At 39.5% G+C, this 24,997-nt stretch overlaps 1 long non-coding RNA gene across 1 annotated transcript; it reads right to left on the reverse strand.

The window, feature by feature from the left end:
- Positions 1–346: 346 nt before the first annotated feature.
- On the reverse strand, positions 347–871 carry LOC122032022. Its single transcript, XR_006125928.1, has 3 exons — positions 785–871; positions 607–700; positions 347–385 (listed from the first exon to the last, which is right to left on the reverse strand). It is a non-coding gene; the product is annotated as an uncharacterized LOC122032022 (long non-coding RNA).
- Between the last annotated feature and the right edge of the window lie 24,126 nt (positions 872–24,997).

A 24,997-nucleotide genomic window follows, 5' to 3' on the forward strand; every position in this document is an offset into this window, starting at 1 on the left:
GCTACATGAAGTCAGCATGCTCAGTAAGGTGTGTAAATAAACAACAACCAAAGCATGTAAACATGGTATCAGGTGTCAATATATCCAATACCTAATATCTAATGTCTGGCATCTGGTATCTGATACCTAGTAATATAGTATCTGCTAAATATCATCAATAGCAACGAGAGACTGTATAAATACAGAAACGAGTAGCTCAAAGATTGAGTGGAAGTATCAACCGCAGGAAAATTAAGAGTGGAGTCATGATAGATACAGAACTATCTGAACATAAAGCTCATGCATTATGATCAAAATACTAAAGAGATAAAGCAAGAAGTACCCGGCTTAAATATAGATCTTGCCAAATGATCTAACATCGAGATGCTCATCTCGGATCAAAGTCCTGCAAATCACATGATATACAGTTTACCTAATTACATGCGCAACATCTAGCTAACACAAAATCCAATCCTAATTCGGTTAGGCAACCATGTTTAATTCCAGCTAGTAATCTAAATTCATTTAGATGATAGGTCCATCCTGAATCCTCTAATAAACTCTTTAATTCTCATCAATCATCACTAATCAAATCCCATGTAGAACCAAAATCAAATCTCAACATACCTTACTCTAAATTTGGCAACAAGATGTCACTGAAAGTGGCTCACAACCAATAGCAACGATTCACTACTGTTCACTAACTCCTTCCCTTGCGAATCTAACAATCCAAACAATGAATCCTATTAGTTAACCTTGTGATCCAAGTCAAGCTTGACTTCAACAACCTATAACTAACACTTACCCAATCTCAAGTGAGTTGCTGGTAGCTCATGTCTGAAGAGCTCACAGTTGTAACAAGATGGCCGACACTGTGGATCGCCGGTGAACATTGCTGGCCAGAGCTACAAAACCAACCAAACATCAAATCTCTATATTCCCATACAAAATGAAAATTAACTTGCTACACATCTGATACGAACCATACCTCAATCTAATTCTGTGTATGAAATCTGTCCCACCAATGGATCGATAACCAATCTGTACCAGCGACGAAGAGGAACCAAAATCCAGTGATCGGAGTTGCGATGTGCAGAGATCCAGTGGCATCTGCTTCAGCCTCGACCGATCGGAAGAACGGTGACCAATCAAAACAAAGAAGCAGGAATCAGAGAAATCACAAGAAAGGCAAAAGACTTAAGAACCCTACTGTCACCGACTCACGCGCTTGGTTTCCGGCGAGTTCCTGGTGTCCGCGGCTAGGGCTGTGAAGGCGATGGCCAAATCTGCACCGGTGACGAAAAGGTGGACTCGGCTCGGGTCGGTGCTCGAGTGTGCGCCGATGATTTGAGGATAATCGGCGTCGATCTGCCAAAAGAGGGAAAAGGGTTAGCACGAGAGGGGAGAGGGAGGCTCTGCCGGTGCAGGGTGAGCGAGGCCGACGATCGGCCGACGCCATTGCGGGCTTCGGATGGTGGCGCAAGGAAGTGAAGGGGAGAAAGGGAATCAGCGAGATGGGGAAGAAGAAAGGGCAGCGTGGCTTGGGTCGAGTGAGAAACGGAAGAAAAAGAGAACAAAAAGAAAATGAATAAATAAAATTTAAACTTAGGTATTTAATTAAACCCTAGGTTTAATTCCTCGATCAACTTCCACCTTTAGGTATTTTAAACGGCTTTCTTTAAACCCAATAATTGATCCCTTTAAAATATGTCAAACGAGCTCTGAAAAATTCCCATAAAATTTCTAAATATTCCTGAAAAATCCATTAAGATTATTTGTCCAATAATATTATTATTTAAATATTATTTGGGTGCTGTATTTTACAACACCTATCCTCCTACCTCAAACATAGTGAGAGAGCACAATGCTCTCATCTCCCGGTACGCGATGACGGGGAGGGATCCCTGCCGGCTACCACGCTGTGTCACACTACCCATGAGCGAACCAACGGAGCCAAACAGAGCAACCTACTGCGCACACCCTGCCTGAATAAAAGCCACTAACCCATGAGTGGTTGTGTGTGCAGATCCATGTAATTGGCGATGCGCTCAACAATAATGGAATTGTCAACCGCTCAGCATGTAATCATGCAAGATGGTGCATGTCACTAAGCCAGGAAATATCCTAATCCTATCCCTCTCCATACAATGTGTACCAAGATATGAGGATCAAATAGTATGATCTAGGTACACATGTCAAGTAGGATATTTAACCAGTCCAGTATATCATAGAGCATGGCATGTCACTACCTCTATAACATAAAGGTAATAAACAGATAACAAACAATACATGCTCGGAAGTAAATAGTGACATGTCAATGCAGATATAATCATAATTATTACTTGTTAAGATCTACTAAACATATCAGCAAGACGTATCAAAATAGATAGGTCAAGGTACCCGCCTCAAATAAAAGGGTCCAATCCGGTCCAAATTCGAAGTCGAGATGCTCGTCTCGAATCAAAATCCTTCGTCAAACAACATATAAATATTTTATTTAGCTAAATTCATAAAAATAGCTAAATAAAATCCCTAAGACTAATTTAGGGTAAAACCCTAATCACATAACCTCAACCTACCTAAATTAAATCCAACGGTTAATTAGGGTTAGTTACCTAATCCCCAATCAACCCATTAGATTAAATCCAAATCTAATTCCCTTTACACATAAACATCTAACTACAAAACGTATCAAATTCCTACCCTTACCTCAAACTCACAGCCATGATTGATCCACAGTTAAAGAGTCTGTTTGCAGCCGGAAACAAGGTGAGCTGCTGGAAATCCACGTCACTGCCCTAAAGCTTCTGTCGACAATTATCTAAGGAACAACCAAGCATCCATTCCTCATAGAATCAGTCCAAATAAATGAATTACAACAAGGAAATTTTTGATACCCAAAGCTTTCCTTGTAACACCCCACCCTCCTCACTACTAGTCCATGAAGGAGTGGAGCGCTACTAAACTACTAACTTTCTTTAACTATCCTTGTTCACATGTTGATAGAAATTCCTAAAACTCTCGGAGAACTCAAAACATACAATTAACTAGCAGCGAAAAACTAAATGACTCATCTAATACATTCTTAATAAATGGCAATCTTAATAAATTCTTATGCTAGGTCCCAAGGCTTCTATAGTCCAGGCATCACACATCCATCCGCACCTCCTTGTCGCCTTCCTTTGCTATAACTTTTCCTTTCCTTTATCTGCAGTAAGAGGAAAATGCATTTATAAGCAAAATTGCTTAGTAAGCGCTACCTAACTCACAAAACTTGAATATGCATGTGAATATACTGAAATCTAAAAGCTGAATGCTCAAAAGGAAAACTACTCATGCTCATCTACAAGCAAAAGAAACATACTGAAATGCTAAACGTGTAAAACAAATCTATACAATCATGCTAGCATAATCTTGCTGAATTTTAAACACATTCTGAATCTTATTTCACTTGTTTGAAAATTTATACTTTAATACTTCAAAATAATAATCAACTTTCTTCTTGGGCCTAGGCGTAGTACCATCATATGCGCGTTTCCTAATAGGTTGGGGTAGCGAGCCACCAATCCTAAAAGAGCAGACCTCGGTCTACCAGGGCCAAGACCTCGAAATTGGACACCTGGATTTGTTTAACGACAACCTCGGAAGTCAGGTACTAGCCTCTTAAATAAAGTAAAATACTTGTTATCTTTTATTACTTCTAATATATAATGCCTTGGCATTTTCTTTAAGCACCTTGTGTGCCAAAATCTCTAAAGTCTTGACTTTGGGATCTACTTAAGACCTTGGACTTTCTCTTTCTTTTCTTTATCTTTCTTACACTTGTTAATACTTCTAATAAAAGAATGCTTCTTTAAAAACTGAAATGTTTAAACAAATTCTAACTTTGGAATGCATAAACAAAAATCTGCATACTATGCTAATCAAAATTCTGCATACTATACTAATCAAGATTCTGCATTCTATGCTACACTATTTCTGCATACTATGCAAACATAAATTCTGCACTATAATATTTAACCAAACTGCACTATAATATTTTTCTTTAAAAAGTGCACTATAAGTTCCACCAAAAATCTGCACTACAAGTTCTACCAAAAATCTGCACTATAAATTCCACCAAAAATTTGCACTGCAAGTTCCACCAAAAATCTGCACAATAAACTTTAAAGAAATCTATACCATAAGCTCTTAAGAAATCTGCACTACAAGCTCTAAAGAAATCTGCATTTTAAACTCTAAGAAATCTACACTACAAGCTTAATTAAAATCTGCACTATAAGCTTACATAAAAATCTGCACTATAAGCTTAATTGAAATCTGCACTATAGGCTTAATTAAAATCTGCACTATAAGCTTAAATAAAAATCTGCACTATAAGCTTAATTAAAAATCTGCATTATAAGCTTAATTAAAATCTTCACTATAGGCTTAATTAAAATCTACACTATAAGCTTAATTAAAATCTGCACTCTAAGCTTAATTAAAATCTGTACTATAGGCTTAATTAAAAATCTGCACTACAAGCTTAATTAAAATCTGCACTATAAGCCTACATAAAAATCTGCACTATAAGCTTAATTAAAATCTACACTATAGGCTTAATTAAAAATCTGCACTACAAACTTAATTAAAATCTGCACTATAAGCCTATATAAAAACCTGCACTATAAGCTTAATTAAAAACCTGCACTATAGGCTTAATTAAAAATCTGCACTATAAGCCTACATAAAAATCTACACTATAAGCTTAATTAAAATTTGCACTATAGGCTTAATTAAAAATCTGCACTATAAGCGCTTCTCATGCTTCGAATTCGAGAAGAACAAAGGTCCGAAATTACTTCTACTGCAGGTGAGAAGCACTTACCTTACTTCTTGGACTCACAACCGAACAAAAAGGGCTTCTAGGACCTTGGCTGGCCGCCGGAGACAATGCCCTAACTTCCTTTCGTTTTCTGCCCGAGCTCCGCCATCGTACGCAGAAGAGAAGGAGAGAATGGTTTAAGTCACGGGAAAACAGAGCATCAACTTATCCCTTTTTATAACTTAATATTTCTGTTAACTCCTTAAATAAATTCGCTACATTTTCTAAACAGACAAATCCAACATCAACTTATCCCTTTTATAATCCAATATTCTGTTAACTATCTTAAATAAATTCGCTACCTTTTCTAAGCAGACAAATCCAATATCAACTTATCCCTTTTATAATCCAATATTCTGTTAACTATCTTAAATAAATTCGCTACCTTTTCTAAATAGACAAATCCAACATCAACTTATCCCTTTTATAATTCAATATTCTGTTAACTATCTTAAATAAATTTTGCTACCTTTTCTAAACAGACAAATCCAACATCAACTTATCGCTTTTATAATCCAATATTCTGTTAACTATCTTAAATATTTTTGCTACCTTTTCTAAATAGAACTGCTTGCTTGACCACTTGTTCAGTCGGATTTTCTTAAGGCTTAGTTCGGCCGGAGGTTGCAGGTTCGAATCTCGGCTAATTTTCTTTATTTTTTGCAACTTGTTTCTTTTGGTAAAAATACCAAACGAACTCCAAAAATTACATAAAAATACTCTAAAAATTTCTAAAAATCTCTAGAATTTTTATAAAGCATGTCTAAATATTTTTAAGTACTATTAGGACTAAAAATGAGGAAATTTGGGTTGTTACAATTCCCCATACCTTATAAAAAGTTCGTCCTCGAACTTAGAACAATTCTGGATATTTCTGCCTCATGCTGTTCCTCACACAAGAACTTTTATCTAGCTTAAGCACATATAAACAAATACTTCTAAAGATTTCTCTTTACTGCAAAAAAAGAGAAGCATACAAAAAAGAATTTAAGTACTTTCTTACTTGAAGACGGCAAGGCTGGTGCTGATGTGTGATGCTGGAGAATAGGAACTGCTCTGATACCAACTTGTAACACCCCACCCTCCTCACTACTAGTCCGTGAGGGAGTGGAGCGTTACTGGACTACTAACTTTACTTAACTATCCTTGGTCACATGTTGATAGAAATTCCTAAAACTCTCAGAGAACTCAAAACATACAATTAACTAGCAGCGGAAGACTAAATGACTCATCTAATATATTCTTAATAAATGGCAATATTAATAAATTCTTATGCTAGGTCCCAAGGCTTCTATAGTCCAGGCATCACACATCCATCCTCACCTCCTTGTCGCCTTCCTTTGCTATAACTTTTCCTTTCCTTTATCAGCAGTAAGAGGAAAATGCATCTATAAGCAAAATTGCTTAGTAAGCGCTATCTAACTCACAAAACTCGAATATGCATGTGAATATATTGAAATCTAAAAGCTGAATGCTCAAAAGGAAAACTACTCATGCTCATTTACAAGCAAAAGAAACATACTGAAATGCTAAACGTGTAAAACAAATCTATACAATCATGCTAGCATAATCTTGCTGAATTTTAAACACATTCTGAATCTTATTTCACTTGTTTAAAAACTTATACTTTAATACTTCAAAATAATAATCAACTTTCTTCTTGGGCCCAGGCGTAGTACCATCTTATGCGCGTTCCCTAATAGGTTGGGGTAGCGAGCCACCAATCCTAAAAGAGCAGACCTCGGTCTACCAGGGCGAAGACCTCGGAATTGGACACCTGGATTTGTTTAACGACAACCTTGGAAGTCGGGTACTAGCCTCTTAAATAAAGTAAAATACTTGTTATCTTTTATTATTTCTAATATATAATGCCTTGGCATTTTCTTTAAGCACCTTGTGTGCCAAAATCTCTAAAGTCTTGACTTTGGGATCTACTTAAGTCCTTGGCTTTTCTCTTTCTTTTCTTTATCTTTCTTACACTTGTTAATACTTCTAATAAAAGAATGCTTCTTTAAAAACTGAAATGTTTAAACAAATTCTAACTTTGAAATGCATAAACAAAAATCTACATACTATGTTAATCAAAATACAGCATACTATACTAATCAAGATTCTGCATTCTATGCTACACTATTTGTCACGCCCCCAGAGGAGTCCTTACCGAAAAATTTCGGCAGCATCTCCCCTGTATAGGTGACAATATGAGACATACATACATACAAAATACATCATCCACAAACGACTGAAATATATTTACACAACCACGCAGTTATATAATCAGCCCACTCAACTGGAACAAAAATAAACACAACCACGCAGTTATATAATCAGCCCACTCGGCTGTACTAAAATCAACACAGCGAAAATCACAAATAACGATCACAAAACATAAAGCAACTAACTGTGAGCCGGCTCGGCTTGACACAATAATATCCAACCAAATACAAGAGAACACAAATACATAAACAAGTACAAAACCCAAAATACAAATAGCGTAAGAAATACCAAAATCGTAAGGTCGTCCTCGAATGTGACGTGGGACTGGCGGACAGGCTCTCCAGGCGACTCCATAAATCCTTTACCTGCTACCTGGTGAAATTACCAATATACGGGGTGGTGAGTATAAAGACTCAGTGGGTAATAGACAGATAGTGCATGAGTATAGTAAAGTGTAAAGCCCGAAAATTCCTGAATTTATTTTAGAAATATCCTATGATTTTTCTGGAATTTTTAGATATTTTTCCGGAATTTTCCGAGTAGCGGAATTAGCAAAAATAATTAGAACCGCAAAATAGCTTAGGCGGGAATCGAACCCGAGACCTATGGTTTGCGGATAAGGTTATAAACTAGTGAACCCAGCAGGGCCGTGCTGAAAGAAAAGGAGAACCAAATATATTTATATTAGAGTTGGGTTCATTAAACCACTTAATATAAATTAAAAAACTTAAAGAGGGTTTGGTTTATTTGAGAAGTTGGTTCGGCAATTCTCTCTTCACCGAAGCCCTCACGCCACTTCCTCTTCTTTCTCCTTCTCTCGGCGCCAACCACAAGGGAACACCTAGGGTTCCCTCCCTAGGGCCCTAAGAGCACTCTCCAGCGACGACTCCGACACGAGAACGTTCCCCTCCGCGAGAGGAACGCATAGACGCGAGCGAATCGTCGAGAAATCGTCTCCACCGGAATTTCTAGCGAAAGGAATTGTAAGAAAATTAGCGTACGAGGTAAGAAACCCCTCACCTGCAGTATAATTGCTCTCGCTTGTTAGTTTTGGCGTTAGTTCAGTAGTTTTACAGTTTTCAGTTTTAGGGTGTGTTTTTAGTGCACACCAAGCACTCGGTAGAATGCCCAGTTCAGAAGGTTGCACCGGTAGGCGTCCTCACAGCATGTAAAATGTATTAGAAACATTTTACTCAGTTTATTATCAGTTATTACAGCTATATGGATCATATATCCATTGGGTGGGCTCCCACAGTAGCCCTAGGTTCAGATAACCTAGCTCTAGGTTCAGATAACCTAGAACAGCAAAGTAAAATAAAACAGTATTCAGTATTTTACTTTTATTCAGTTGGCACTGTACTTGGATCAGATATCCATGGGCTGGACTCCCACAGTCGTCACTAGGTTCAGATAACCTAGTAACCCTGCTGGATTCACGGGTCTCGTAGGGATGCGCGCACAGTAAGTACAGTTGCCAGGGCCCAACAGCATGTTTAGTATTTTCATCTATTATATGTATGATTTTCAAATTTGAAACTAGTGATGAGAACACTAATTTAGATTTCAATTCAGTTCAGGTTCAGTTTACATGATTTGAGTTCATGTACAGATTTAGATATATGCATGACTAGTTCAGTTTCATACTCAGGTTATAAGTGTGCCATGTTCAGTTTAAAGCATGTTCAATTTATATGCTATACATGTTTCAGTTCCAGTTTATGCTTTTATATGCCATGCCATGTTGCCATGCTCAGATCAGTTTTCAAACAGCATGTTTTAAAAGCATAATCGCATCGTTGCATGTTTTTGTGAGGTAGATGGTTTCTTACTAAGCTTCTTAGCTTACAGATGCTACTTTTCTTATACTGCAGATACCGGTAAAAGAAAAGTGGACTAGCGGAGGCTGGAGGGCGATGCTATGATGATGTGTGTGTGCAAGGAGTTTGGAATAAAGATCCTTGGGATCTATACGCTTTTATTTTAGTTTTAGTACTTAAAATACCTAGTTTTATGACTTAGTCTTGTTACTAGGTGTTACAGCTTAGTAAACTATGTCTTGTTTAGTTTATCATGTTTAGAATGTTAGTATTTACATGTTAGAGTGTTTTTCATGTATCTAGAACTTTTGTATGCGATTTTTGGCACGAATCAGTGCTGGAAATCAGAAATTCTGATTTCGTATCAGACTATCAGCACCTGGATCGGTCAGCCGACCGATCCAGATGGATACAGTAGCCTACTGTATCTCCCTGGATCGGTCAGCTGACCGATCCGTCCGCGAACAGAGAGTTCGGGATGAAACTAGCGGTTTCGGTCTCTCGACCGATCAGTGAGCAACTGGATCGGTCGGCAGACCGATCCAGCCAGTGTTCGCGTGGGCGCCAGTGGATCGTTCCACGGACCGATCCAAAGCTTCAGTTTCACTTCCCCAGCATAGCTATGAATATCTAGAGGGTAGTTGAATATGAAATCTCACTCTCACAGTGTTAACAGAGGCAATTACAGTAGCTTAGTAAAATTTTATTTTACCCAGTTTCCGCACAGTACAGCACAGTAGTTTCAGTAGTTAATGTAGCGATCCGGCTCACAGCTTAGTACCCAGGAGTTGGGTCGTTAAAGAGTGGTATCAGAGCAAGTTCCTTACTTCCTACACACACACATCAGCATTGTGCCTACAGCTTCCAAGTAAGAACATCTCTCACTCAATTTTGTTTCAGCTTTCATATCAGTTATATGTGCTTTCATGTTTGCTCTCATGTTGGTAGTTAATTAATTCATGTTTACAGTGATAGTATTTAACATGTTACCAGTAGTTAACTATAACATGATAGCCTAGTTATATATATGTGTTCTCTGCTATTTAGAAAATGGTACGAGGACGTCCAATAAGAAAGCATCATGGTGAGCCCAAGATGAGGCAAAGCGGTGCCTCCCCGGACCTTACAAAGACTTGTGGCTCGGCTAATTAGCTGATCGTGACAGGAGATAGCCTCCTTAAAGGCTAACCAGACTACTCCCCAGTCACTCCCGATCGAACCTCACGACTCCGGTAATCACGAGGTAGTACCACGGCTCGACTGCGGTCAGTCCCAGGGCCCCAATAGCGGGGCTAAGAGAAGCTTACCTTATCGGTGGCGGAGAATTAAGCGAGAACTTCTCGTGCACCCGGTGAACCATGGGATGCTCAGGCATGGTTTAAAACACTGGAAAGCACGATGAAGCTTCTAGACTGGCCAGAGCACGAAAAGGTGAAGTGTGCCTCCTTCTGTTTAACAGAAGATGCACGCATGTGGTGGGAGCGGATTAAATCGAAGTGGCCAGTAAACCAGATGACATGGGCCAACTTCGAGAAAGAGTTCTTCGAGGAATTCTTTCACATGCAAGTCACGAACCAACACTATGACGAGTTTACAGAATTTTGTCAGGGCAACCTATCAGTTCAGGAGGCCTTGAAGAAATTCAACAGGTTGGCCCGTCTGTGTCCAGAACTAGTCAGCTCAGAGAAGGAACGAGTACGCTTGATGCTGAAGATGCTCAGACCAGAGATCACAATGAATGTGGCTGGTGGCGTTCATAGGCCACAAACCACAGAGGAGCTAGTGAGTAGTGCTCTGGTCACCGAGCACTATCAACACAGTATCACCCAAGGACGAGGTTTCCACAGGCCCAAGGACAAACTAGCTCGGTACTCGGAAACAACAGGACATAGCTCCAACGGAAGGGGAAACGCATGAGGCAAAGGACCCAAAGGAGGACGGTGGAAAACATTCGGACATCCCAAGTGTGCTACTTGTGGGAAACATCATCCGTGAATGTGGACAGGAAGGGCACATGGCTAAACAAAGGTTCGAACAAACAGTCTTCCTCGGCCGTCTGATATGGAGCTCACCAAGACAACTACACGGATGTATGCCTTAGATGGTCCAACCGATCGAAGCAGATTAGAAGCCCCACGCTATCCCAAATGCGGATTTTCTCACTAACCGAGAGGACGTAGTAAATGCCTCGACGGTTGTCACAGTCATATCAGTATTTTACAGCATAATGCAACTTATTCGAAATCGGGCAACCCACTCTTATGTATCCAGGGCATTTGCCGAGAAATTAGCAACACCTCTAGATGTACTCAATAGTCAGTTTCTGACAACACTACCCTCAGGAGACATTATGGCATCTACGCACTGGCTCAGAGCAGTGCCAGTCATTATAGCAGACAGGGAACTTTTTGGTGATCTGATAGTGCTAGAAATGACTGACTACGATGTCATTTTTGGAATGGATTTTCTGATCAGATACGGCGCTTCTATAGAGTGCCATAAACAGAAGGTCATATTCTAACCTGAAGCAGGAGTACAGTTTGAGTTCATAGGAAAACCAAAGAGAAAAGCCAGGAAGTTTCTCTCAGCACTGAAAGCACAACAGCTAATGGATTCAGGATGAATGGGATTTTTAGCAAATGTAGTCAACACCAGCTAGGACAAGAACCCACAGCTATCAGAGGTCCGAGTCGTTTGTGACTACCCAGCAGTCTTCCCTGAAGAGCTACCAGGCTTAGCACCAGACAGGGAGATTGAATTTGAGATAGAGCTCATTCCCGGCACAAATCCAATTTCCAAGGCACCATACCGCATGGCTCCAGCAGAACTGAAGGAACTTCAGGAGCAATTACAGGAGCTTCTTGACAAGGGTTTCATACGCCCTAGTCACTCACCATGGGGAGCACCTGTGTTGTTCGTGAAGAAGAAGGATGGAAGCATGCGTCTATGCATAGACTACCGTGCCTTGAACCAGGTCACAATTAAAAACAGGTACCCTCTCCCCAGGATAGATGACCTGTTTGACCAGCTAAAGGGAGCCACAGTGTTCTCTAAAATTGACCTCAGATCAGGATATCACCAGGTTAGAGTCAAGAAAGGTGATATACCTAAAACAGCTTTCAGGACCAGATACGGACATTATGAGTTCGTAGTCATGCCTTTCGGCGTGACAAATGCTCCAGCTACTTTCATGGACCTCATGAACAGAGTATTCAGAGAATACTTAGACAAGTTTGTCATCGTGTTCATCGATGACATTCTTATCTATTCAGGCACTCAGGAGGACCATGTAGAGCATCTGAAGACAGTTTTGCAGATCCTTCAGCAGAACCAGCTGTACGCCAAATTCACGAAATGTGAATTTTGGCTGGACCAGGTAGCCTTCCTAGGTCACATCATCTCCAAGGATGGTGTTATGGTAGATCCCAACAAGATAGAAGCAGTAAGTAACTGGAAGAGACCCAGGAACGCCAGTGAAATCAGAAGCTTTCTGGGATTAGCGAGGCTGAGGAAATCGGAGAGGACTTCTCCAGGATAGCCTCCCCAGCCTCTCACGGAAAGAACAAGAAATTTCGATGTGAGGATCATGAGAACAGCAGTTTATGAACTAAAGCGGAGATTGACCGGTGCTCCTATTTTAGATATACCAGAAAACACAGACAGACAGTGGCGCCTCTAAATTGGGATTAGGAGCGATCTGATGCAAGTCAAGGTGATCGCCTATGCCTCCAGACAACTCAAGGATTATGAGAGGAACTATCCTACTCACGACCTTGAGCTTGCAGCAGTGGTGTTCGCTCTCAAGATTTGGAGACATTATTTGTACGGAGCTCAGTGCAGAGTGTATACAGATCATCAAAGTCTGAAGTATTTCTTTACTCAGAAGGATCTGAATATGCGACAGCGCAGATGGTTAGAGCTGGTCAAGGATTATGACATAGATATCCTCTACCATCCAGGGAAAGCTAATAAGGTAGCAGACGCACTCAGCAGGAAGTCCAGTGCTACCTTATTATCTTTAGCAGCTATGTCACCACCCCTAAGGAAGGAGATTACAGCTTTTAGTCTCGAGCTTATAGTCGAGCAGCTTTCCACTATGTCCTTAGCATCTACCTTGCTTGATGATATTCAGACAGCTCAGGAGCAGGATCCAGAAATCCAGAAAATCAAGCAAGGGTTAGCAGAATCAGAAAGTGGAGAGTTCGGAATGTCCGCGAGTGGTGACAGACTTTGTGTTCCAGATCGGGAGGAACTACGAAAGCAGATTCTAGACGAGGCTCACAGGACTCCCTATGCGCATCCCGGTTCCACCAAAATGTATCAAGATCTAAAGCGATTTTGGTGGCACAGGATGATGCGAGATATCGCGACACGTCGACATCTCTAACACGTCGGAGGGTTAAGGCGAACATCGGCGACCAAGAGGAGTTCTGATTCGAGAATGGAAGTGGGAGGATATCTCTATGGACTTCAAAGTGGGATTACTAAGAACCACGAATGGTTTTGATGCCATCCGGTAATAGTCGGTTGACTAAATCACCCACTTCTGCTATCGAATATCCTATTCCATGGACTAGCTCGGTTGTATCTCAAAGAGATTGTCGTTGCATGGAGTCCACGAACCATTATATCGCAGAACAGATTTACTTCACACTTACGGAAGTGTGTACAACTATGTGCACCCGGTTAAAATTGATGACCTTCCATCCTCAAACAGGATGGTCGATGCGAGTAAACCGTACTCGAAGATATGCTCCGGGCTTGTGCCCTAGATTTCAAGGAAGTTGGTGCAAATATCCGAGTCTAGCGAATTTGCATACAACAACAGTTATCGAGCCACTATCGGCATGACACCTTATGAGGCACTCTATGGGCGAGTGCGATCACCAATCTCTTGGTATGAGAGTGGTGAATGAAGGAACTAGAGCTTGAGCCGGATCTAGTAGCGATACCACAGCAGAATACAGCAGTTCGCAGAGGATAGAGACAGAGAAGAGCTATCTTGACATGACGCAGACCCCTAGAGTTTTCAGTTGGGGATACAGTTTTCCTCAGTGTAGCTCCCATGAAGGGAGTCATGCGTTTTGGGAAGAAGGGCAAGTTAGCTCCCAGATATGTGGGATCATACCTTTGTCACGAAGAGAGTGGGCAAGGTAGCATATGAGCTAGAGCTACCTCAGGAGATGTCAGCTGTCCACAACGTATTTCATGTCTCCATGCTGAAGAAGCATATTCCAGACGCCACGCAGGTGATTGAGCCCCAGTTGGTACAGGTCCGTGATAATCTCAGCTATGACAGTCGGCCAATTCAGATAATAGACCGAGCAGTAAAGAAATTATGGAATAAGGAAGTACCATTAGTCAAAGTCAGCTGGCAAAATCACACAGCAGCAGAGGCGACTTGGGAGACAGAGGCCAGCATGAGACAGAAGTACCCAGAATTGTTTTAAGTTTGGGGATGAACTTTTTATAAGGTATGGGGGATTGTAAAGCCCAAAAATTCTCGAATTTATTTTAGAAATATCCTATGATTTTTCTGGAATTTTTAGATATTTTTCCGGAATTTTCCGAGTAGCGGAAGTAGCAAAAATAATTAGAACCACAAAATAGCTTAGGCGGGAATCGAACCCGAGACCTATGGTTTGCGGATAAGGTTAGAAACCAGTGAACCCAGCAGGGCCGTGCTAAAAGAAAGGAGAACCAAATATATTTATATTAGAGTTGGGTTCATTAAACCACTTAATATAAATTAAAAAACTTAAAGAGGGTTTGGTTTATTTGAGAAGTTGGTTCGGCAATTCTCTCTTCACCGAAGCCCTCACGCCACTTCCTCTTCTTTCTCCTTCTCTCGGCGCCAACCACAAGGGAACACCTAGGGTTCCCTCCCTAGGCCCCTAAGAGCACTCTCCGGCGACGACTCCGACACGAGAACGTTCCCCTCCGCGAGAGGAACGCATAGACGCGAGCGAATCGTCGAGAAATCGTCTCCACCGGAATTTCTAGCGAAAGGAATTGTAAGAAAATTAGCGTACGAGGTAAGAAACCCCTCACCTGCAGTATAATTGCTCTCGCTTGTTAGTTTTGGCGTTAGTTCAGTAGTTTTACAGTTTTCAGTTTTAGGGTGTGTTTTTAGTGCACACCAAGCACTCGGTAGAATGCCCAGTTCAGAAGGATGCACCGGTAGGCGTCCTAACAGCATGTAAAATGTATTAGAAACATTTTACTCAGTTTATTATCAGTTATTACAGCTATATGGATCAGATATCCATTGGGTGGGCTCCCACGGTAGCCCTAGGTTCAGATAACCTAGAACAGCAAAGTAAAATAAAACAGTATTCAGTATTTTACTTTTATTCAGTTGGCACTATACTTGGATCAGATATCCATGGGCACAGTCGTCCCTAGGTTCAGATAACCTAGTAACCCTGCTGGATTCGGAACTTGCAATCCCGGGTCTCGAAGGGATGCGCGCACAGTAAGTACAGTTGTCAGGGCCCAACAGCATGTTTTGTATTTTCATCTATTATATGTATGATTTTCAAATTTGAAACTAGTGATGAGAACACAAATTTAGATTTCAGTTCAGTTCAGGTTCAGTTTACATGATTTGAGTTCATGTACAGATTTAGATATATGCATGACTAGTTCAGTTTCATACTCAGTTTATAAGTGTGCCATGTTCAGTTTAAAGCATGTTCAATTTATATGCTATACATGTTTCAGTTCCAGTTTATGCTTTTATATGCCATGCCATGTTGCCATGCTCAGATCAGTTTTCAAACAGCATGTTTTAAAAGCATAATCGCATCGTTGCATGTTTTTGTGAGGTAGATGGTTTCTTACTAAGCTTCTTAGCTTACAGATGCTACTTTTCTTATACTGCAGATATCGGTAAAAGAAAAGTGGACTAGCGGAGGCTGGAGGGCGATGCTATGATGATGTGTGTATGCAAGGAGTTTGGAATAAAGATCCTTGGGATCTATACGCTTTTATTTCAGCTTTAGTACTTAAAATACCTAGTTTTATGACTTAGTCTTGTTACTAGGTGTTACAGCTTAGTAAACTATGTCTTTTTTAGTTTATCATGTTTAGAATGTTAGTATTTACATGTTAGAGTGTTTTTCATGTATCTAGAACTTTTGTATGCGATTTTTGGCACGAATCAGTGCTGGAAATCAGAAATTCTGATTTCGTATCAGACTATCAGCACCTGGATCGATCAGCAGACCGATCCAGTGCCATTCCTCCTCCTGGATCGGTCAGTCGACCGATCCAGATGGATACAGTAGCTCACAGTATCTCCCAGGATCGGTCAGCCGATCGATCCGTCCGCGAACAGAGAGTTCGGGACGAATTCAGCAGTCACTGATTGGTCTCCCGACCGATCAGTGAGCAGCTGGATCGGTCGGCAGACCGATCCAGCTAGTGTTCGCGTGGGCGCCAGTGGATCGTTCCATGGACCGATCCAAAGCTTCAGTTTCACCTCCCCAGCATAGCTATGAATATCTAGAGGGTAGTTGAATATGAAATCTCACTCTCACAGTGTTAACAGAGGCAATTACAGTAGCTTAGTAAAATTTTATTTTACCCAGTTTCCGCACAGTACAGCACAGTAGTTTCAGTAGTTAATGTAGCGATCCGGCTCACAGCTTAGTACCCAGGAGTTGGGTCGTTACATAAAGAACTAGAGATACAAAGGTATACAGTCTCGTATAGAAATAGACGATACTACAGTGATATCATAATAAATGTCCATACCTGAAACCATATCCTAGGCTAGTAATGGAAGGTAGGGTGTAGCAAATACCTGCTACAGTACTGCTCATATCTACATGGTAACATGTGAGGTATATACATAATTACCAAATGTAAACCAGTGTCTAAACATATATCACGGGTATATATCTCAACCTATGTCAGCATAACAACATAAATAAACAATGGCAGCATAGATAAGCAACAACAGCATAAGTAAGCAACCAGCAGATATAATAACAACAACGTATGTACGGATGGTCACCCCGCCCACCTCTCTGCACTATTACCCCTGTATGGTCGAGAGGCCGGATCGATGACAACTGTACCACCCAAAGGCTGCCAATACTCTCGAGTGACCGGATGGACAGGTGCATAGTAGCTGAATAGCTACGTCTGTGACGGGGGTCCTTGTTGCCCGCGACTCCAGCTATCACTATGTTGGAGTGTATACTGAAAGCCTAAGCTTTTGTAAACATTTATTTTGAATAAAGAATCACATTTGGTCAAATTATCTACATTTGTTTGTAGTTGTTCAATTAATTTATATTGTAGATGACATAGTATGTGGTGTCACATGCAGAAGATGATGTTATCAGTACCTTATAAATTATAAACAGTAGCTCACGACAAAAATGGAAATGAACAAACCATTAGAAAGTCGTAGTGTAATTAGGTATTAGTTTATCTTGACTATATAATTACACTAGTACACTCAGAGTGTATTGAGTAGGACCATTTGAGGTCGTTTCTTTTATACTGACTTTATAAAGGAACAAGGACCTCAGTTATTATGAAAGTGTGTGCTCTTAATCCTAATATAATAACAAACACATATATTTGATATTTATTTCTTTAATTTATCAATGGATGAAATTTAGTTTGATGAATCAATATGCCTGATAAGTTGGGAAATGATATCACTTATAGTGTGTGTTGTTGATTATAGAAGGAAACTGTGTCCTAGAAATACTAGGTTGATAATGTCCTCAAGATGAGCTCATAAGGATTGTCATGTTAAACCCTGCTGGTGGACTTAGTCCGACATGACGATAAGGTTGAGTGGTACTACTCTTGAACTAAGATATTAATTAAATGAGTTGTCAGTAACTCACTCAATTAGTGGACATTTGATATCTTAAACACAGGGAGACTAACACACTCATAATAAGAAGGAGCCCAAAAATGTAATTTGGGATTAGTGCGGTAGTTCAATAATAGTTCTCTAGTGGAATGAATTATTATTGATAAAATTAAGTTGTGTGTTCGGGGTGAACACGGGATGCTTAATTTTATCGGGAGACCAAAACCAATTCCTCCTCTCGGTCCCTATCGTAGCCTCTTATTTATAGAGTACTATACCCACCTATACCCACCTTCTATACCGACCTAAAGGGGGCCGACCAAGCTAGCTTGGAATCAAGCTAGGGCCGGCCTAAGCATGGTTTAGGGTGGCCGGCCTTATCTTGAACCCAAGCTAGAGGGGGCCAGCCATAATTAAATTTAAAAGAATTTTAATTTTATTTTTTGTTATGTGGAAGATATAATTTATTAAAGAGAATTAAAATTAAAATATATCTCTTAAAATGATCTACAAAAGATTAAAGAAAGAGATTAGATCTCTTTCCTTATTTGTAGATTGGAAAGATATTTTATTTTCTCTTTAAAAATTATTCACATGTTGAAAAATTAAAATTATAGAAATTTCTTTTTATCAACCATGAAGGGATTTTTGAAGAGAAATTTTATTTTTAAAATTTCTGGAAACAAATTAGGAAGTTTTAATTTGTTGATTGAAACTTGTCTAATTTGCCTCTCTATGATGTGGCCGGCCATTAAGAGTTTAATTGAGAAATTTTATTTTATTTTTCTCAATTAAATCATGTCAAGGAAATTAAGGAAAATTTATTGTAATTAAATTTCCTAATTTACCAAGGCTAAGGAATATAAAAGAAGTTGTGAGGGTGCCTTCATGGGGTACAACCTCAATTATTGTTCTCCCTCTCTTATTCCTTGGTGTGGCCGGCCAACCTCTCTTCTCCTCTTCTTCTTTGTGGTGGCTGAACCTTTCTCTTGGCTTGGAGCTCTTGTGGTGGCCGGATACTACTTGGAGAAGAAGAAGAAGAAGGAGAGAAAGCTTGCATCCCTTGGAGCTTGGTTGGTGTTTTTTTCTTCTTCCTTGGTGAAGCTTTCTTGTTTTGGCCGAACCTAGCTAGGAGGAGAAGAAGGTGTTTGGTGGTTTCTCATCTCGGAAGATCGTTGCCCACACAACGTCCGAGGTTAGAAGAGGAATACGGTAGAAGATCAAGAGATCTTTCTAAAAGGTATAACTAGTAATTTTTCTTTCCGCATCATACTAGTTATTTTTGAAATAATACCAAATACAAGAGGCTTACGATTCTAGGATTTTGAATATATTTTTCGATGTTGTGTTCTTTTGTTTTTTCTTTTCCTTGTGATTTGATTGTTCCTTTCGGTTAACCTAAAGTTATTTTAGGAAATTAAATATTAGCTTTCTATAAAAGGTTTTGTCTAGTCGGTGGTGGTTGCTCCCATATCCAAGAAGGCCATGTGCCTCGCCACATCAGTACTGGGAACCAATTATGAAAATTAATATTTAATGGAATTAATAACTTAAGGTGACTTGGGTCGAACGTGTTAAGTTCCGCAGGAGATCCAAGTCAAAACCTAAAAGAACAAATAGATTAAGTTTTGGATCAAACGTGTTAAGTTTCGCAGGCGATCCAAAATTTAATTTAAAAGAACACATGGTAGCTAGGAAAAGGTTCAGACCTTTGTACAAAATTTTTGTACAGTGGAACCTCTAGGTTTTCTGAGTAGTAGCCAACAATTGGTATCAGAGCTAGGGTTTTGCCTCTGTGTATTTGGTATTAGTTTAATTATGCTCATGTGATACATAATTTAGGCAGGATAATAGTAGGATGTGCTAACTTTGTGAATGCAGGATCCAACTATTATGGCTTATAGTTTTTTATGTGTGTGATTGGACCCTTGGACATGTCAAGGGCATTTATATGTGTGTGCATGATTGTATTATAAAATATAGCAGGAGTTGTATTTAGTTTATATTAGGATTTTATTTTTGATTTAGTTACATGTACATTCCTTTTATGGAATATAGGATCGATGGATGTAAATATTTATTTTATGTTCGATCTAGTTTACATGTACATTCCTTCGAGGAATATAGGATCGAAAAATGTAAAATTCTATTTATGTCGCGGATCGAATCTTGCAAGGCGTGGAACCTTTTGAGGACCAGAGGCGTAGCGGAACAAGTAGCAAGATGGATGCGACAGCTAGACCCGGTGGCGGTGGCCAAAGATGGCAGCAACTAGGGTTGGCGACACACGAAGGACAACAATAGATAAAAGCCATAATAGTTGAAAATTAGCTTTTATATTTATTACTTTTTATGCTGTGTTGTGTGTGCTTGTTAGTATGCATGTTAAGTAAGCTAGCATAGTCAAAAATTCCTCACTTTAAATAACTAAGTGGGAGAGGAATTTATTTTTAAATAAATTCCACGGTCTCCATTACTGGTTTATAAGTGATGCAACACGCTTGCGCGTTGGCTCTGAGTGCCTTCCTCCATATCGGATGAGCTTGTTTGCGGATCACTAGATTAAACTTCCATTTTGGATGACTATAGGAAGTTAATTAAGAGCGTGTGATCTTCCCCATCGGAAGGGGCATAATCTTATTAATGGACTAAGTGTCAAGTAATGGTATACACATAGGCACGTCTAATAGTATCCTCCCCATCGGAGTCACTGCTATTATTTGTGTGACCGAAGAAAACCAACTATTAATTTGTCAAAAAGATAAGTTGATAGAATAATAAAATTAAATCCCTCTCTTACAAATGTTGAGTTTTTGTATACGTCCACACTATCGTGGCATACAAAAATTCACGGTGTATGAGGTAATTTTATTTGTCAGGTTGACGAGAAAATAAAATTAATGGGAAAACCTCCTCTTACAAATGTTTAATTTTGTATACGTCCACACTATCGTGGTATACAAAATTTACGGTGTTTGAGGTAATTTTATTTATCATAAAGATTTATTGACAAGATAATTAATGGGTAAATCCCTCCTCTTACAAATGTTTAATTTTGTATACGTCCACACTATCGTGGCATGTAAAATTCACGGTGTTTGAGGTGTTGGTGAATTTAAATAATATTGTTTGAGGAATCAATGTTATTTAAAATTCAAAAGTTTTGATCAGATATTTGATCAACGACAGATCAACTATTAATTTTATTCATCATAAAGTAAAGTTGATGAGATAATAAAATTAATGAATAAAATCTTCTCTTTGATTTTGTATACGTCCACACTATCGTGGCATACAAAATTCATGGGGATTTTAAGAAGTTGATCTTGACCAAATATTTTTGTGATTCTTAGGATTTAAAATGTTTGTCAATTCCCTAGTTGTTATACTATAGAAAAGACTTAGTAGTCCCAATTGAAATGATTGGAAATAGGACTTCGACATTAAGGTAGACTGTCCTCTTAGAATTGAGAACAAGATAGGTGTATTTTATTCATTAGTTGATACATGTTTAGTGGTATTATCTACCGGTACCTGGTGTGTAGATATAGGAGCCACTGATCATGTCTGCAATTCATTGCAGGGGTTCCAGGAAACCTGATAACTATATGAAAGGTAAATCACCGTCCACATGGGCACTACTGTAAAAGTGGTAGCTTTTGCAGTGGGAGATGTTTATCTTTTGATAAGAATAAAATATGGATTTTAAATTGTCTTTACGTACCAAGTTTAGAAAAAACTAGTTTTCAGTTTCTAAACTATTCAAAGAACTTGATAGTCTGCCTCTTTTAATAACAATGTTGTTATTAAGAAAAAGAGGGAAGTTATCTGTTCTGGTATGTTGGTTGGCAATTTATAAATCCAATAACTCCCACGATGCAACAAATAGAAATTAGTAACACATCTTCTAACTTTAAGAGAAAGGAACCTTCGGAAATGAACCAATTATATCTTTGGCATCTAAGGCTAGGTTATATTAACTTGAGTAGGATTCATTGGTAGCTGATAAACTTTTGGGTTCATTAGCAGTGGAAATCTTTCCAAACCTACGAGTCTTACTTGGAAGGAAAAATAACCAAGAAGCTTTTAAGACGAAGGGGTATGGAGCCAAAAATATGTTGAAATTGGTTCATTCTGATTTATGTGATCCTATGACTATCCAGACAAGAGGTAGTATCGAATATTTCATCTATTTTATAGACAACTATTCAAGATACAAATACATTTACTTAATGTGCCGCAAGACTATGTGCTTTGATTAGTTCAAAGAGTACAAGGCTGATGCGGAGAAATGTTAAAGTAAAAAGTCACTATGGAATATCGTAGTGGCAAGTACCTCTTGGAGATCTTAGGAGTCACTTATCAGAAGTTGGGATTCAATTCCAACTAACTGCACCGGGTACACCCTAAAAGAATGGTGTAGTAGAAAGAAGGTATAGGACTCTTATGGAAATAATTAGATTGACGATGAGTTATTCAGAAAATTACCAAGTTCGTTTTAAGGATATACTCTGGAAAAGAAAGTGAACAAAGTACCTTCCAAAGTCAGAACTCTCTACTCATATAGAATTGCTGAATAGGCATAAGCCTATTTTGAAGCATATTCGGATTCGGGTAGTCCAGCACATATGCTGAAGAGAGACAATGATAAGCTGGATAGGAATTCACTTATTTATGGGTTATCCTAGAGAAACGAAAGTAGGTTTATAGTCTTAAAAATCAGAAGGTCATTGTTAGCATCAATGACTGATTTTTAGAGGACTATGTAATAAACCATGTGCGCATAAGTAAATTTGTTCTTAAGGAAATAATAAAGGACATGTCTAACCTAGTACCAACTGTACAAGATGAAATATCACAAGAAATTGCAACACGTATCACAAATGATACACAATTACAGAAGGTGTCTCTTCATAGTGGGAGTGTTGATAGGCAACCTTAAAAGATTCATGTTTTGGGAGAGTTTTTGGACTCGATCCCTGGAGGACATGAACCTGATCTCCAGACATATGACGAAGCACTCCAAGATAAAGATGCAGCTTCTTGGCAAAGAGTAATGAATAATAGAATTAGAATATATATTCTAATAAAATCTAGAAGCTAGTAGAACCACCAAATGGTGTAAAAGCCTTTGGGTGTAAAAAGATCTATAATAGGAAAAGATGGATAGACAGGAAGGTAGAAACTTTCAAAGCAAGGCTTGATGAAAAAGGAAACTTTTTCACTGGTAGTCATGCTTAAGTCTATCCGGATTCTTTTATCTATTTGGCAAGTGGATGTCAAGACAGCATTCTTTAATGGAAGTCTTGAAGAAAGCATCCATATAAAGCAACCAGAAGGGATCATTGCAAAGGGCTAAGAGCATCTTGTGTGCAAGCTCAATCAGTCTATGGACTGAGGCAAAGCTTCAAGGTCTTGGAACATCTGGTTTATCAAAGTAATCTAGACCTTTGGATTTATTTAGTAACCGGATAAGTCTTGTGTATACAAAAGGTGTGATGGAAACGTGGTGGTATTTCTTGTACTATACGTAGATAATATTTTTGGTAGTTAGAAACAATATCAAAATGTTGTCAGAAGTAAGGGTATGGTTGTCCAAACAATTTGATATAAAGGACTTGGGATAATGTATATATTCTTGAGATCAAAGTAATAAGGGATCGCAAGAAAAGAATGTTGTGTCTCTCCCAAGCTTCATATATAGATACAATCCTTGCTCGTTTTAGCATGCAGGATTCCAAGAAAGGTTTCTTACCTTTTAGGCATGGAATAGCTCTATCTAAAGAGATGTCTCCAAAGACATCAAAGGAGATAAAAGACATGAAAGCAGTTCTTTATGCTTCGGCTGTAGGAAGCCTTATGTATACAATGCTATGTACGAGACCTGATATTTGTTTTACCATGGGCATGGTCAGCAGATATCAGAGTAACCCTGGACAAGGACATTGGACTGCGGTAAAGCATATATTAAAGTACCTGAGAAGGACTAGAGATTATATGCTAGTTTACCAAGCAGACGATTTGCTCCCTGTGGGTTACACGGATTCAGATTTCCAATCAGATAGGGACAACAGTAGGTCTACATCAAGCTATGTGTTTACTTTAGGAGGTGGAGCCATTTCATGGAGTGTCAACCATGGAAGCTGAGTATGTAGCAGCCTCTTAGGCAGCTAAAGAAGCAGTATGGCTCAGGAACTTTCTAATGGACTTGGATGTGATTCCTGGTTTGCCCAAAATCATCACAATTTATTGTGATAATAGCGGTGCAGTTGCAAACTCGAAGGAACCACGAGCTCATAAGGCAAGTAAACATATAGAGCGCAAGTACCACCTGATACGAGATATCGTGAAGCGAGGAGAAGTTGTCATCGCCAAGATTGCATCAGCGGATAACTTGGCAGATCCTTTCACTAAGGCCCTTCCGGCGAAAGCTTTCGATCGGCATGTGGTGTAACGCCCGAAAATTCTCAAACTTGCATTAGAATTATTCAGCCCTGTGGTGTCTCCAGACCGATCAGGGCCTGAGTAGTGCCACTGGATCGGTCAGCCGACCGATCCAGACGGATACAGTACGATACTGTATCCTCCTGGATCGGTCAGCCGACCGATCCAGACATACCTAACCGATCCAGACATACCTGGATCGGTCTGCCGACCGATCCAGCCACACCTGGATCGGTCTTCCGACCGATCAGCCACACCTGGATTGGTCTGCCGACCGATCCACTTGGGAACAGAATGCTCCCCAGCTTCGATCGATCTATGGATCGATCGGCAGGTTTGTAGGTAGTTGGGAAGGTTAGTTTCTAGTCCCTAGCTCAGTTGGGAAGTTCAGTTTCCCTCCCCTAGCATGTGTACAACTCCTAGGTACACCTAGAACATTCAGATTAGTTTTTAAAAGATAATAGTTAGTAAAATTTTAATTAGCCCAGCTTTCCGCATAGTATAGTTTAGCATTAACTGTAGCGATTCGCCTTACAGCCTAGTAGTAGAAGGCGGGTCGTTACAACGAGCTCATAAGGCAAGTAAACATATAGAGCGCAAGTACCACCTGATACGAGATATTGTGAAGCGAGGAGAAGTTGTCATCGCCAAGATTGCATCAGTGGATAACCTGGCAGATCCTTTCACAAAGGCCCTTCCGGAGAAAGCTTTCGATCGGCATGTGGTGTAACGCCCGAAAATTCTCAAACTTGCATTAGAATTATTCTATGATTTTTCTGGAATTTTTAGATATTTTTCCGGAATTTTTCCGAGTAGCGGAAGTAGCAAAAATAA

Source organism: Zingiber officinale, chromosome 11A (assembly GCF_018446385.1).
Source record: "Zingiber officinale cultivar Zhangliang chromosome 11A, Zo_v1.1, whole genome shotgun sequence".
In the NCBI taxonomy this organism is placed as follows: domain Eukaryota; kingdom Viridiplantae; phylum Streptophyta; class Magnoliopsida; order Zingiberales; family Zingiberaceae; genus Zingiber; species Zingiber officinale.